This window comes from Amphiprion ocellaris, chromosome 9, assembly GCF_022539595.1.
Source record: "Amphiprion ocellaris isolate individual 3 ecotype Okinawa chromosome 9, ASM2253959v1, whole genome shotgun sequence".
Classification (NCBI taxonomy): domain Eukaryota; kingdom Metazoa; phylum Chordata; class Actinopteri; family Pomacentridae; genus Amphiprion; species Amphiprion ocellaris.
The window spans coordinates 2,550,330-2,565,056 of NC_072774.1; the positions used below are offsets into that span (position 1 = coordinate 2,550,330).

The following is a 14,727-nucleotide window of genomic DNA, read 5'->3' on the forward strand; positions in this document are numbered from 1 at the left end:
TGCACATCACGATGTCGATGCCGAGATGATGTCTGCAGCCTGATTTATCGGTTTTCCTTTGTGGAGAAAATGAATGCATTCAGAGAGACTGTGGCTGCGTATGGATGGGAAATGATAAGGATATTAACAATAAGCACTGAGGGATTATGTTCTGATTCATGCACAGTGGGAGGTGGAGGGGGAGGAGTGGAAAAACAGATAGAATAAAGTGCAGCGTCAGGAGGACAGACGGAGAAAAATGCAGCGTTACAGAGAAATATGGCAGCGAGGGGGAGGAACCGTTCATTCCAAGGTCTGGCTGCATTCCACCCTGTCTGGCTCTCATTCTGATTCTGTTCTTTCTGCTTTACCTTCACACTCTGAATCAAACTGCAGCCGACACCCAGCCGCTGCACAAAGACAGAAAAGACAGAGTCAGAACACGAAGCTGGAGTGGAAGAAATCTGCAGACAAACTGACACCTCGTCTTCCTCTTGTTGCAGGATGGAGTCAGACTGCTGTGGAAACCTCCGAGTGGAAATCGAACACTTTTTTATCCAGTGGAAGTGGGGAGACTGGAAACATTCCTGAGTGGGACAATAGGCTATCAGCCCTGATGACCACTCCCTGCAGGCCACATCCACACAACCAGCCAGCAACAGGTTACACAACCGAAGCCCAGAACAGACCTTTGCTTCTGCTTTCACAACCTGAAGGAAATCGGTCAGTGCCGCCATGAATCAACCTGCAACCAAACACTAGATGAATCATTTCTAAACACTGAACTGTCACCAGGAGATAAATACACAATGTGACAAATGAGACACAAAAGAAAAGTGAGACATAAAACAACACAAATGAGACTGAAAATGACATAAAGGAGACAAAACTGAGACGTAGAAACAAACAAAATGACAGAAATGAGACAAACGAGACACAAAACTACATTGAAGTTCATGCTGGTTACATTATTGTAAAGTCTAGTGATAGTATTAAACCATAAACCTCATATTCTACTGCAGAGGCTGTAATCAGTTATACAGTAATGAACTGTAAAAATACAGTAAAACACTGGAGACCACAGCAGCCAGCATTCTACTGAAACTTTACAGGAACAATGTCACATTTTAGTCTAAGTCATAGTTAGTCAAACCTTCAGAGACTCTTCATAAATGACCAGTTTAAAGACCCTGAAACATACTGGGAGCCAGTTTAAAGGAAGTGAAACATACTGGGAACCACTTTAAAGGAAGTGAAACATACTGGGAGTTGGTTAAAGAGGCTGAAACATGACTTATGTGCTCATACCTCGTGGTTGTGTTTGCTAAGTGACACTGTACAAACAATGACTACACCTGAAAAGTATGACCTGTGTGAGTCTCCGTGGTGACACATTAAAGGATGTTACATCATAGCTACAGGATGGGAGGAGTCACTGGAACACCAGGTTGAAGGTGACCACTTCCTGATCAAGAGGAACAGCCTCAGTTAGACTGAAAATGTTAGTAAAGAGTCACTAAGCAGAAACAGAGAGGTGGTGTAGATATCTATAGCCGCGATTCCACAAGCATCTACTCGGCGCGGTACGGTTCGCCACTCTTGTATCTGACTCGGCTCGTCTCGGTTTAGTTGTTTTTCCATATAGCCTCATCGTGGGTGGAGTCGTCATAGCGCAGCGAGCCGAAAGTCCCTTAACGTCATTTGCGTGCGACACAAACGCAACATAACGGAGACGATGGTTCACCTGCTGCTCGGTCTGTGGCTTTCTGTCAGATTCAAAGTAATAGAAGAGTCGGAGAAAGCTGAGAGCAGCGAGTTGGAACACTCAGGAGACACACAGGAGAGTTTGGGAGGCGATGCAGCAGTATCAAGCTGAAGACAAGAGGATATGAACGAGACGACATATGAGGGTAAGCTAATGCTAGTTCGCTAGCTATCGTATATTAGTCCTGTGAACGACCCTGTAATGGCTGCAGTTTATCGCTATTAGCTATTAAAATAAGTATGCTGTGTATGTGTTTCAGATGCTCTCTGATGAGACTTCATGGGATTTACCTGAAGCAGCAGCACGTGAGCCTGCAGTGGCACAAGGTGTAGAGGAGGAGGACAGAGATGTACAGGATGCACTGATGCACTACGGCTCATGCAGAAGTTAAGTTATTCTTCTCGTTATACTTCTGTTTTTCTGTCCCCGGACCGCTATTGTTTTCTTTAATGCAATTCTGACAATAAACTTTTGTACCTTTTGCAGATGTGTCTGTGCTATTGTTTTATTTGTGAAGGTTAGCAAGATTACATGACAAATTAAACACCAAAACATTAAAACAGCTGTTTTAAGAATATTCCAGTTTGATAAGTCAGTATTGCTTTGGTGTAATTCAGTCAACAGAATTATGAACCATAAAGGAGTTTGTGTTAAAACATGTTAAATCCCATTAAACATAAATGCATTATTAGGGAATACAGAATTGTTTGGTTCAGACTGTTGACTTTTCCTACCAGTGTCTTAACAGACAAAATGAAAAGTTATGATGCAATCACATAAGTCACAAAATAGTTTATTAGTCAGCAGCAAAATCAAAACTATTTACAATGTGCAAAGTACAAACTGTGGTGGGCCTCTCCTACAGTGGAGGGCTAAAAGTAAAACTATATACAACTAAATCTCAAGTCTCTGGGAGGTGGACTCACTGGCTGCCCACTGCCTGCACCAGCTGCCCCAGTACACCCAGCACTGCCTGCACCAGCTGCCCCAGCACACCCAGCACTGCCTGCACCAGCTGCCCCAGCACACCCAGCACTGCCTGCACCAGCTGCCCCAGCTGCCCCAGTACACCCAGGAATGACTGGTTGAAGGCAGCATTCTGGACCATCTCCTCCGCTGCAAGGCCGCTTCATTCTCTCTTGCCTCGCTGAGGAGCAACCAGATGTTCTCATCATGCTGGGCATGACTCCACTCCTCCTCAGCCTGCATCTCCACAAGTACGCTTGGAAGGTCCAATTTTCTGTTGCACCTTTTCCTCTTGCCTAGACCAAAGACAGAAAAGTGATCAGAATCAGCTTTAGTAAATACACAACATGCAAGGGATTTGGTTTCGGCTGTTGGTGTCACACTAGGAATATGGAAGAGAATAATAAACTATAGAAAGAGGAACAGGAAGAAAAATGAAATAGCAAAATTAAATAAAAATATATACAGAAATTTACAGCTAGACTGGAATAATCACATTAGCATTAGTGGCAGGTGAGACAAACCAATCCCCCAGCAACCTCTCTGACTCACAGTGTCGCGTGGAGATTAAATCTTCAGTACAGATGCACAGACCGAGAGCGTTTTCTCCGGAGTGCTCCACCTTCACTTTCTAATCTCCTGGTAGCAGAAAGTGTGATGTCAAAAGAGCTTGTGCTGCTCCATTTTTTATAGAGGAGAGTCTCAGAGGCACTCGAAGAACTCGGTGCCACCTTGAGAAGACGGGGGCAAAGGAAGACCTGCTGAGAGATGAGCAGTAAAAATACAGCAGGGATGATCTGCTCACTTCTATAGCACGGCATGAGTAAATACAGGCAAAGATCTGCACTAGAAAATCATTTAAATATCTTTTTTGTCATCCAGATGTGTGTATCTGAACCTCCACGCCAGTTTTCTTCAATAAAGGACTGATCAAATTAGCAAATTCTATTTAGCATTTGTTTTTAAATGACAATATAATGTGTCTCTTAAGATGCTGTCCTAGTTTTCTCAAAAAAATGTAGCTTTTTTCCACTTTTTCTGTTTTTCTACAGTAGAAGAGTCAACACACACTCACACATTTCAGCCTGATGGAACAGTCCACCTTCCATCAATTAATCATCAGCCCTTTCATCTTTAATTAAACTCACTATCTTTAAAGCACACCCCTTCACGCATGCCATCGCTGTGGCTGCACACACACTCGCTCGTACGCAGAAACAATGCAGTGCCCTGTGCTTCCTTATGGCAAATGTTCAGTGGGCGCATGAGCGCATGAACACACGCACACACACACACGCACACACACGCACACACTTGTGTCTTGGGATGTGGTCTCAGAGGATGAGCTCCCTCCAGGGATTCCCTCAGCCACTGGCCTTCCCAAATTCTGGCTTAGGACCAGCTCCTCTGCCTCCGTTAGAGGTGGTGCTGCTGGGCCTCCTCCCTTTTTATAGGCATCTGCTTTCTTTCTGTTGGCTGAGTAGAAGTCTGTGTTAGTTTAAATAGGCTTAATTGTTTAACGGAACATGATATGGATGCAGACATTTAGGCTATGCGTGGGATAAAACCACTGCACAGTCAAACAGCCACTTAATAATTAAGCTACTTTACAATGTAAAACATGATCAAAATGAGGTAGCTCCATGAGATTATGCCGACTTCTTACCTGTTTGAACAGTGTTCTTATATTTCATCTTCAGCTGCTGCCACATGCGCTTCTCCCCTGCAGGATTGCACCTAAATGAAATAACAGAATAGGCTGCTATTAAACAGTTTTCCTGTAATATTATTGTGATTTAAACTTACGCATTGACCCGGGCAGCAATGTTCTCCCACGCCGTCTCCCTCTCTTTTGCAGCTGCAGGTGTTGCACTTCTTTCTAAAAACGTGTTCGAAGTCGCCATATGATCTTTCTATCTTTCTATCGGGACATCTACTACTAACTATGTAGACATACATCATGCACTGAACTACTGCTGATGCTCAACCATGTGTTCAAAGAAAAGTTCCTCAACAACTTCCAATGCAAACTCTCAACAAAAATATTAAATAAACACAATAACTAACTGTCCAACTTACATGCCTCAACCATTCTACTTTTAATTACATTACTCTTTATTGATGTGGACCTTATCTATCTGGAGGAACTATCTGCCTGTGGCACTGATAGCTAGACATCTACTAGTAATTATGATTAATAAAACAATAACATCAGAACAATATATAAAAATGCTATGACTTACATAATGTCTTATTGATACCTTACAAATAATCTAGAAACATTTAATTACTGTTTCACATTTGAAAGTTGCACTGTAGACTGCAGAAACTCTATATGCTATTACATTACCAAAGGAAGCTTTCATTATTAAAACACACACAGATGTGATTTAATATTATATATTTATTTGTAACCCAATTCTCATAGGTTGGCCTGACAACAAAATAAACCCTATCCTTTAATCAACTTGTTACTGCAGAAAACTACAACTTCATCCTGTGACATTCATGTACAACTCCATACTTTAATTTCCTCTATATATTTTGAGTTATCACCAACACAAATTTACAAACCACTTACTCAAAATCAATCACAAATACATATATGCAATACTTCAACCACCATATTACAAGGCCAGATCTACAAATGTAAACACTGCAACACAAGTTAGACATGACTGCATGTTCACAGTTGAATTATGTAAACTATTGGAAAAACTAACTACACTAGCTCTTTCATTTGTATGTAATAAAGAAAAAGGTCATCACATCTTCAAATTAAATGGCAAAGTGTTGCTCTCCTCTACTTGCAGCAACACAATGAAAAACAACACAGGCCACAAGAATATCACAGGCCCTCTCAACAATCACCCTGAGGTGACATAGACACTATAAATGAGCTTTCACCAAACCTAGGATCATCTACACCTGTGCTCTTGTCTTACAATGAGCCTGGTTGAAGTTCTGTTGAGGGTCAAGGTAGAAGATCCTCACTCTGGCTTAACATGGTAACCTCTATCACCCAGCAAAAGACCATCAAACTCTCCTGTAATATACACTGGATACATTAGAGTATATTGAAGAACACAGACAAGTCAATCATATTGTTAAAATCTTTAGGCAGCTTAGCACATTGCAGTCTATTGCTCAGGTTAAACTCATCACAAATCCAGTCATGAACAAAACCAGACCACTTGACCTCCACACTAGAAATAATATATGCAGCACCACATATGATCTTGACGGTGCAGAGAATAACACATGTTGAACTATAATGCAGCCTTTAACATTTTGAAACTGTACTCTACCTGCAGGCTACCTGCACATTTATGCAGCAGGGACTCAATGAACTAAAGTCCTTTGATTCCTGAGGTCCTTTGGTTCCTTCAGTTCTTTGGATGTCCACCAGGTTTAGTTCTTGTTCTCTGTCCATAGAGGTTGATGTTCTGAAGGTTCCTTCACACTGTCTGAGCTTCACACTAACTCTGGTTTCCATGGAGAACCCCTGAACCAAGTCTGAAGCAGCTGCTGTCTGTTTTTACAGCTGGATTGTGGAAGTAGTTCACTGTCTGTGGAGCCATTTTAGGAGCTCTGAGTAGTGGTACTATGACTCCTTCTAGACCTCCTGATTAGTGGAACTATGACTCCTTCTAGACCTCCTGATTAGTGGTACTATGACTCCTTCTAGACCTCCTGATTAGTGGATAGAAAAGGATCCAGGAAGATCAGTGAGCAACTAAAAACCAGTGAAGCACAAAGTCAGCAGTAATCAGGAGGTCTAGAAGGAGTCATAGTACCACTAATCAGGAGGTCTCGAAGGAGTCAAGTCTCTCAGTCACATTTTTCACTTCCTCTGTTCAATTCTTTTCCATGTGGAGCCATTATGCAGACATACATAAACACAGTTAGGCTGACTTTTGACAATTTTGGGTCATTTTGGAGGATTTTTAGGAACTTTGGACATATTTTACTAATTTGGGACAAATTTTTAGATCAGATCAAATCTGAGTCCTTCTCAATATTTTTAAACTAGTTTTGGGCACTATTTCAGTCATTTTGGGCTTTCTTGTGTTCACTTATTTCTTTTGAATAAACTCTTTTTCACTTCCTCTGTTCAGTTCTTTTCCATGTGGATCCATGATGCAGACAGATAGACCCAGTCCATAGGTCCAGAACTGAGAATGTTCTGCTGCTCACAGCTCAGTTTAAGTTTAGTTTCACTGATCGCAGCTGGACTCAGTTTGGTTCTTTGAGTTTTTAACATTTTCTTTAGTAAAAAGTTAGTTTTCGACTGTTCACAGTAGGGAAAACTGCTGTTCGACTTTGAAATAAAGCATCTATAGAAGAGTGGTGCAGTTTATGTCATACTGCCTCCTCTTGTATACAGTAACTGAGGACTTTGTTGGTTTTGGTGGTTCTGGAACAGCTTTACAGCCTTATCCTGAGCTGAGTTTGTCGAGAACCAGTCGTATAACTTCTCTGCGAGCATATAAAAGTTTTTTTCCAGCCTGTGAGAACATACTTTGCTCCAGAGTCTGCATCTAATCAGCCTCCAGCCCCATTACCGAGCCTCCCTCCGGCCCCTGCTCGGCCTGACCTTACAAGGAGAGGCGGCGGGCTGATGTCATCCCGTGAAGAATGCTGCAGGAATCCACGGAGGGAGCTGCTGTTTACTCGGGACCAGAGAGGACTTGTCGGAGGGCTGGTCTAGTTCCTGCTAGAGGGGGAGGGTCTAATTCCTTCACAGTTGCCATTACAGCAGCAGCAGCAGCGGCGGCTACGGGCAAAGATAGAGGAACAAACGGCGGAGATCCACGGACACGGTGAGTGCTCTACCTGCTGCGGGTCCGGAGGGTTAGTTAGTGCGGTTACCGGTTAGCTACAGCCAGGTTAGCGGGCTGGTGACATGCTACCGGCGTGTCACATGGCTGGTTTGAATTAACCGACCCTGGTAGTGGGTGTAGTTCCCCCCCCGGCTCCGGCAGTCTGACCGAGCGGCTCCTCCAGCTGATGGACCCGCCGATAAGGCTCTGCTATGCGGAAGCTCCGTCAGGAAGTCCCGGTGCAGGGCTGACCCAGCTCGGCAGTTAGCAGCGCGGGTGTAGCTTCAGCCCGGTCATAGTTAGCCCAAACCGGCTGAGGTGGTAGTCTGTTTACCGCGCAACTGGAGCTCCAGGGGGCGGAGGGGATGGCAGCTGGCTTCACGGGTAGCAGTTAGCTCAGCTCGGTCAAGCTAGCCGCCAACCCTCCGGGAGCGGAGGGCTGGCGGCTAGCTTGACCGAGCTGAGCTAACTGCTACCCGAGGAGGAAACCGCAGCTAGCAGGGGGCTCCAGGTGAGCGGTTATCCGTTGTAGGGGAGGACCAGGCGAGCGGTTTTCCGGTGGTTTGAACCTCAGAGTGTGGGGAAAAGTTTAATGTGGTTTAACTGGTGGAGTTATGGGTGAAAACAGTTTTTAATTTAAGCTAATGGTTAGAGTTAACCGTTAAACTGATGGGGTTAGTTTAGCTAGCAGCTAGCTGCTAACCATCAGTTTCTGGGTGTTAATGGATAATTATGGAAGTACAGTTTAAATAACACGGCTGCCACTGTAATATAGTTAATTTCTATATTTATATGGTTGTATATACATTGAAAGTACACGCCTATCTATCTATCTATCTATCTATCTATCTATCTATCTATCTATCTATCTATCTATCTATCTATCTATCTATCTATCTAGGTGTAAATGTGATTTTTTTTATATTTAATTCCATCTCAAATAATTTGAACAGTATATAATCTACAAAATATGGGTATTTCTGTAATTACATGAAATTGTGGCTTCAAATTATATATGGTATTGCAATATTTAGCATGAAAAAATCCCAAAAGACCTTATTAGCTTTATTTGGAAAGAATTAATCAATGGACACATTAATCAAGAAAACTTTTCCCTGCATTATGGTCAATTTTTATTCTTTATTTTTTCAGTTTTCTCGCTCAGTTTATAATAGAGATGTTTTTGTTTCTGTAAAAGAAAATGCTGTATCAAACATAATAGATGTTCTCCTATCAAATATTTACCCTCCTGTTGGTCAGCTTTTCTTGTTAAATATTATCCTGCTGAGTATTTACGGGAAAGATTCTCTCTTCTGTCCTTACTTTGATGTAGTAACCTGTTTTAAACTATCAGGTGGGACCTTTTCTCATCAGTTATTTTTAAACTCCTGGACTTTTCTAGGTCAGATGTGTTTCAGCACGATTTCTCTTCAGGTTTAAAACTGTCGGCACATTCCAGACATATGTGTTTCATGTACGGAAGAGAAATGATGTTGTGTCTGTGAGCAAACATCAGAGCAGCACTTTAAAATCTAAATCCTTTATGTCTTTTATTTAGGACAGCAAATGGACATGTTCTTCCTGAACTAGTGTGCACAGAATCTGACTTCATAGACGATAAACAAAGAAAACAGTTACCAAAATTCTAAAATGGAATATATTTGAATGTTCAAGTAATAATAATTAAGAAACTCCAGTGGATTCTGCTCATTTAAGTGGCAAAGCATCCTTCAGCGGTGGTGTAAACGAGCAGGAATGTGAAACATTGCCAGCAGAACAGTTAGGAAAATGCTAACAGCAGACAGATGTGCAGATGGACAGTGAGAGGCTGTGTCATGGATGAAGGTGGTTATGAGGTCAGAAGGGTCAGAGGTCAGATGTCTGACGCCACGGCAGCTCCTAATTAACTCATCAGTGAGAGCTGTTCATTAGTAATTATGTTCTGGATGAATCAATCAGCTGTTTTCATCTATAGATTGTCAGAAAAGGCGAAAAATGTGTGAAGTTTTTCATCCACAACCCGAAGGTCTTCAGTTTACTGTCTTAGAGGAGGAAAGAAACTGGAAAGTATTCACATTTAGGAAGCTGCCATCACAGAATTTAGACTGTTTTTACCGAAAAATTGCCAAAACTGATTAATTCATCATCATAATTGCTGCAGCTCTGGTGAATTAGTAAAGTTGGCAGATTACTGGGACTTTAGGCTTTTGTAGAAATGCGATTTTAGAGTTTCTCCGACTGTGAGAATGTGTAAATCCTGTGATTATCAGGGAGCTTTAACCCAGTAAACACCCAGTTAAGAAACCGTGTTTAGGAATAAGTTGTGTTGAGAAGCTTCTAGTCTGAGGTCAGTGTGGTTCTGGAGTTTGAAGATGTGATCACGGTCATTGACGCCTCACATCCAGATCAGTGAACAAGGAATGAATGGACGAATGTGTGACTGCGGCGCTGAGGAATCCTCTTTAATTGCCGCCTCCATGAGTCAGAACACAGCAGTTATTTCAGAGCATCGCTTCACCTCAGATCATTGCTCCTCTTTGATTTTCCCTCTCATGTCTTGTGACTCTTCTCTGGCGTTAATCTGAGCGTCGGGCAGCAGACCGGGTTAGGGTGAGACCGAGTCCGCTGGTTCATGTTGTTACCAGTTCTGAAGAATCCACTGGTTCATGATGTTACCAGTTCTGAAGAGTCCACTGGTTCATGTTGTTACCAGTTCTGAAGAGTCCACTGGTTGGTGTTGTTACCAGTTCTGAAGAGTCCACTGGTTGGTGTTGTTACCAGTTCTGAAGAATCCACTGGTTCATGTTGTTACCAGTTCTGAAGAGTCCACTGGTTCATGTTGTTACCAGTTCTGAAGAGTCCACTGGTTCATGTTGTTACCAGTTCTGAAGAGTCCACTGGTTGGTGTTGTTACCAGTTCTGAAGAATCCACTGGTTCATGATGTTACCAGTTCTGAAGAGTCCACTGGTTGGTGTTGTTACCAGTTCTGAAGAATCCACTGGTTCATGTTGTTACCAGTTCTGAAGAGTGCACTGGTTCATGTTGTTACCAGTTCTGAAGAGTGCACTGGTTCATGTTGTTACCAGTTCTGAAGAGTCCACTGGTTCATGTTGTTACCAGTTCTGAAGAGTCCACTGGTTCATGTTGTTACCAGTTCTGAAGAGTCCACTGGTTCATGTTGTTACCAGTTCTGAAGAGTCCACTGGTTCATGTTGTTACCAGTTCTGAAGAGTCCACTGGTTCATGTTGTTACCAGTTCTGAAGAGTCCACTGGTTCATGTTGTTACCAGTTCTGAAGAGTCCACTGGTTCATGTTGTTACCAGTTCTGAAGAGTCCACTGGTTGGTGTTGTTACCAGTTCTGAAGAGTCCACTGGTTCATGTTGTTACCAGTTCTGAAGAGTCCACTGGTTCATGTTGTTACCAGTTCTGAAGAGTCCACTGGTTCATGTTGTTACCAGTTCTGAAGAGTCCACTGGTTGGTGTTGTTACCAGTTCTGAAGAATCCACTGGTTCATGTTGTTACCAGTTCTGAAGAGTCCACTGGTTGGTGTTGTTACCACTGGTGGGTGTGGAGCTGCATACATGCCCGCTGACCTGTAAGATGGGACGCTGAAGGCCCGTTTGTGGCAGCATTAGTGACCCCTGGCCCAGACACACTTTCCCAGAAACCGGGTGTGCTATTAACATCAGAACAATGGAGAGTTTCATCAACAACCACTCCAGTCACCGATACAACCACCGAGCAGACGGGCAGGAATTTACTGGAGGAGCTGTCAGAAATTCAGGTTTTCTTCAGGCTCGCTGTCCCACTAATAAATGTGGAATGAACTTTCCGTTGTCTGTTTTTACGTGGTTTGTAGAAGCGGTGAAATGATCACTAACATCTAACTGAGTGAAGACCCACATAATGTTTTTGTTTTTCTGATGAGATTAGAACAAAGAAGGCTTCAGTTTAATGAGACTCCGTGTTGCTGAGCTTCTATATGCGACCTTTTAAAAAAGCTGCAGCAGAACAGAAACCACATTTAGTTCCTCTGTAATCACAAAGCAGGAACCACTGCTGAGTTCAAAGTTTTCCTTTTAAAAGGAGAAGAGTTTCTCTTCAACAGTTACTGCATAGATCAGGGGTGTCAAACGCATTTTAGTTCAGGTTCCACATTCAGCCCAGTTTGATCTCAAGAGACCAGTAAAATCACAGCATAATAACCTATGAATAACCACAATGCCAAATTTTTCCTTGGTTTTAGTGCAAAAAACTATGTTCTGAAAGAGTCCACTTTTAAGGAATTATCTTTTTTACAAAACATCATGAAAAACCTGAAATTTCTTAAGAAAAATAAATTCAGTTTTAACAACATTATACCTAAGTTTATCATTTACACATTAAAACTTACAGATCACAGAGTGTCTAAAAAGGAACACAAACACGAAAAAATGGACAAACGACTAATACAAGACAAAGAATTACATAAATGAAACATGACAAAAAATGACAAAAGCGAGAAACAAAATGACAAAAAAATAGACAAACAACACAAGCAAGACAAAACCCCCCACAAAACAACAAAAACAATGCTCGAACTAACAAATAAAGCAAAACAAAATTACAAAAATAAGACAAAAAACAAGCGAGACAAAAAGAAAACACAAAACGACAAAAACGAGAAACTAAATGGCAGAAAATTAGACAACACGAAACAAAACAAAAAAGGGACAAAAAAGTTACAAAATGATGAAAAAATGAACAAATGACAAAAACAAGACAGAGTTATGTAAATGACAAGACAAAAAATGAAAAAAACAAGAAACAAAATGACAAAAACATGAGACAAACGACAAAAGTTAGACAAAAAAACAACAAAAGCAAGACAAAATATTCCAAAACGTGACACAAAAGGACAATGAACAATCTAGTATTTTACTTTATGATCAAAGCAACTTGTCATGGTCTAGAAATTATTTTAAATTTACAGTTTTATAAATTTACAATCTGTAGTTAATGTCTTCTCTGGAATTTTTACACTTTGAGGGCCAGATTGGACCCCCTGGAGGACCGCTTTTGGCCCACGGGCCACTTGTTTGACACCCCTGGCATAGATGTAGATTCTGCGGGAGCAGAATGTAGTAATAGACGAGAGAAACCCTGAAACAGGCTGTTTTCTTCTGCACTGAGTCAGTTTTTACTCTCTTATCCTATGAATGATGACCTCAAACAACCACCAAGCAATTTGTTTAATTACACCCATTTATATTCATTATATTTAGAATTTAATTTGCTTAAAGTTAACTATTATGTCTTAAATCATCAGTGACTTCTACTCCACCATCTTTAATTGATTTGAAGCTTCTTTCATGATAAACTGCGGATATTTAAAAAGGTATCTGTAAAATTTTAAATTGCTATAAATAATTCTTTTTGAGATATCTTTTTTTTTTTAAATTGCCTGTCAACCTACTTTCAACATGCTTTTTATCTACTTATATTTTTGTTTTTGTGCTTCAGCTTGTCAAATCTGCTTTGTCAGTTTGGAAAGTTTAACTAAATCAACTTTATTTTCATTTTTGTGACCCAGTATTTCATATTAAATTATTCTGCATGTTTAGTTTTGTATTATTGTGACCTGCAGCTGTGTGGCTCAGAAAATATCACTAATTGACTTCTGCATTATCCATCCATCCCACCATTATCTATACCCTGCTTAATCCTCATTAAGGTCGCGGGGGGGCTGGAGTCTATTCCAGTTGACTCAGACGAAGGCAGGGACTTCTGCATTATCAATTTTATTATTACTGTATTCAAAGATGGAATTTTTCATGACGGATTATATTATTTTGTTCAGAATTCCAGATTCTGAATCAATGACATGATGAGAAATAACAGAAAGTTTCAGGTTTTTATCTTTAATAGTTCCTCAGATATTGTTGTTTGATTTATCCATCAAAAGCCTCACAAGTATCTTTATAAAAATCTTTATTTTATGTCATGCATTTCAAACCAGAGATGGTGGAGGAGGAACTGTTCTAAAGATGTGATCTGAGATTGAATATTTAAAGATATTGCTACTATAAATTTATGCAGAAAATGATGCATCAAAGCTGGCTAGAATGCAGAAAATAAAGTGTTTTCTGCTCAAAGCTTCCTGGGACAGAACGTCCAGACCCTGTTCACGCTAAAGCGATCCAGAACACCCCGACTTACTGCCCCATGGAGCAGCGACACGGGGTTCCTGCTCACTATCAGCACCAAGACACAACACAAAGATAACACAAGCTCCACAGTTTAATTTTACTTTGGTTTGGGACCTGAAATATTCATGTCTGTCTGGCCGTGAAGAAGCTTCATGGTGCGTTCAACAGCCCCACTGGTTTTATACCCTTCAGTGTAGTTAAGATGATGACGTGCCCCTCTGTTTGCTGTAGATTAGTTCTTGATATGAAGGAAGTAAAACCAACTGTGGCTGCTTACAGTTTTCTAGTCTGTAAAATGTGTCCAGCCGTGTGGAGTTTGTCCAGAGTTCAAAAGCTCCAGAGAGCAGTTTGTGATTTATGCTGAAGCTCCACCATGTCGTCTGACATCACAGCTGTGGAGCACGAATGATGAAACGCAGCCTCGAGTGATGTCATCCAGTTCAAGTGGAGGGTCAGAGAGGAACGATAAAAAACACGAAGTTTATCTGATTTAGATACGAGACGGCACAGTCACTCATTAAAGCTCTGAACTCTGAGCAGTTGGTCTTTCACTGCTGTCAGTTTACTTAGAAATGTCTTCTGTGCACAGTTAGAACAACACAAGTCAGAAGAAAAGAAAAGGAAATTTTTATTTATTTTACCAAAAACATAGAAAATAAAATGGAATCAACATGTCCAACATGTTACCAACACTGGAACAAATAGAGGCTCCACATACTGCAGATATTTAACTCATTTTTAATTTTCTGCCTGCAGTTCACTTGAAAATTCTCAGTCATTATATGCTTCAAATTTGTGGCGAGGAGCTTAAAATTTTTATTTATTTTTACAGATTCTGTTAGGGACAAACTATTTTTGTGTATTTATGTAACGTCACAATTTCAAGCATAGATTTGTTTTTTTTATTCCCCGACTACACTGTATGTCAGCCGTGATTAGTTCAAGGAACGTTGGAAAGATAAAAATATGACAATTTGTTCTATTTTCTAGACTTTTCCTCTC

At 41.0% G+C, this 14,727-nt stretch overlaps 1 protein-coding gene and 2 long non-coding RNA genes across 3 annotated transcripts in view; 2 read left to right on the forward strand and 1 right to left on the reverse strand.

Moving 5' to 3' along the window:
- The window catches only part of LOC118470410 (uncharacterized), a 33,115-nt gene extending 30,886 nt beyond the window's left edge, over positions 1-2,229 (forward strand). Inside the window, exons 3-5 of the long non-coding RNA XR_008602776.1 lie at positions 483-702; positions 1,753-1,889; positions 2,004-2,229. This is a non-coding gene — a long non-coding RNA (uncharacterized LOC118470410). The remainder of the gene's footprint in view (positions 1-482; positions 703-1,752; positions 1,890-2,003) is intronic.
- A 292-nt stretch (positions 2,230-2,521) lies between these two features.
- On the reverse strand, positions 2,522-4,618 carry LOC129349680 (uncharacterized). Its single transcript, XR_008602778.1, has 2 exons — positions 4,377-4,618; positions 2,522-4,186 (listed from the first exon to the last, which is right to left on the reverse strand). It is a non-coding gene; the product is annotated as an uncharacterized LOC129349680 (long non-coding RNA).
- A 2,758-nt stretch (positions 4,619-7,376) lies between these two features.
- Positions 7,377-14,727, forward strand: part of zyx (zyxin) — a 28,941-nt gene continuing 21,590 nt past the window's right edge. The window contains exon 1 of the mRNA XM_023271964.3: positions 7,377-7,533. The gene's annotated coding sequence lies outside the window, so the exon portion shown is untranslated. The remainder of the gene's footprint in view (positions 7,534-14,727) is intronic.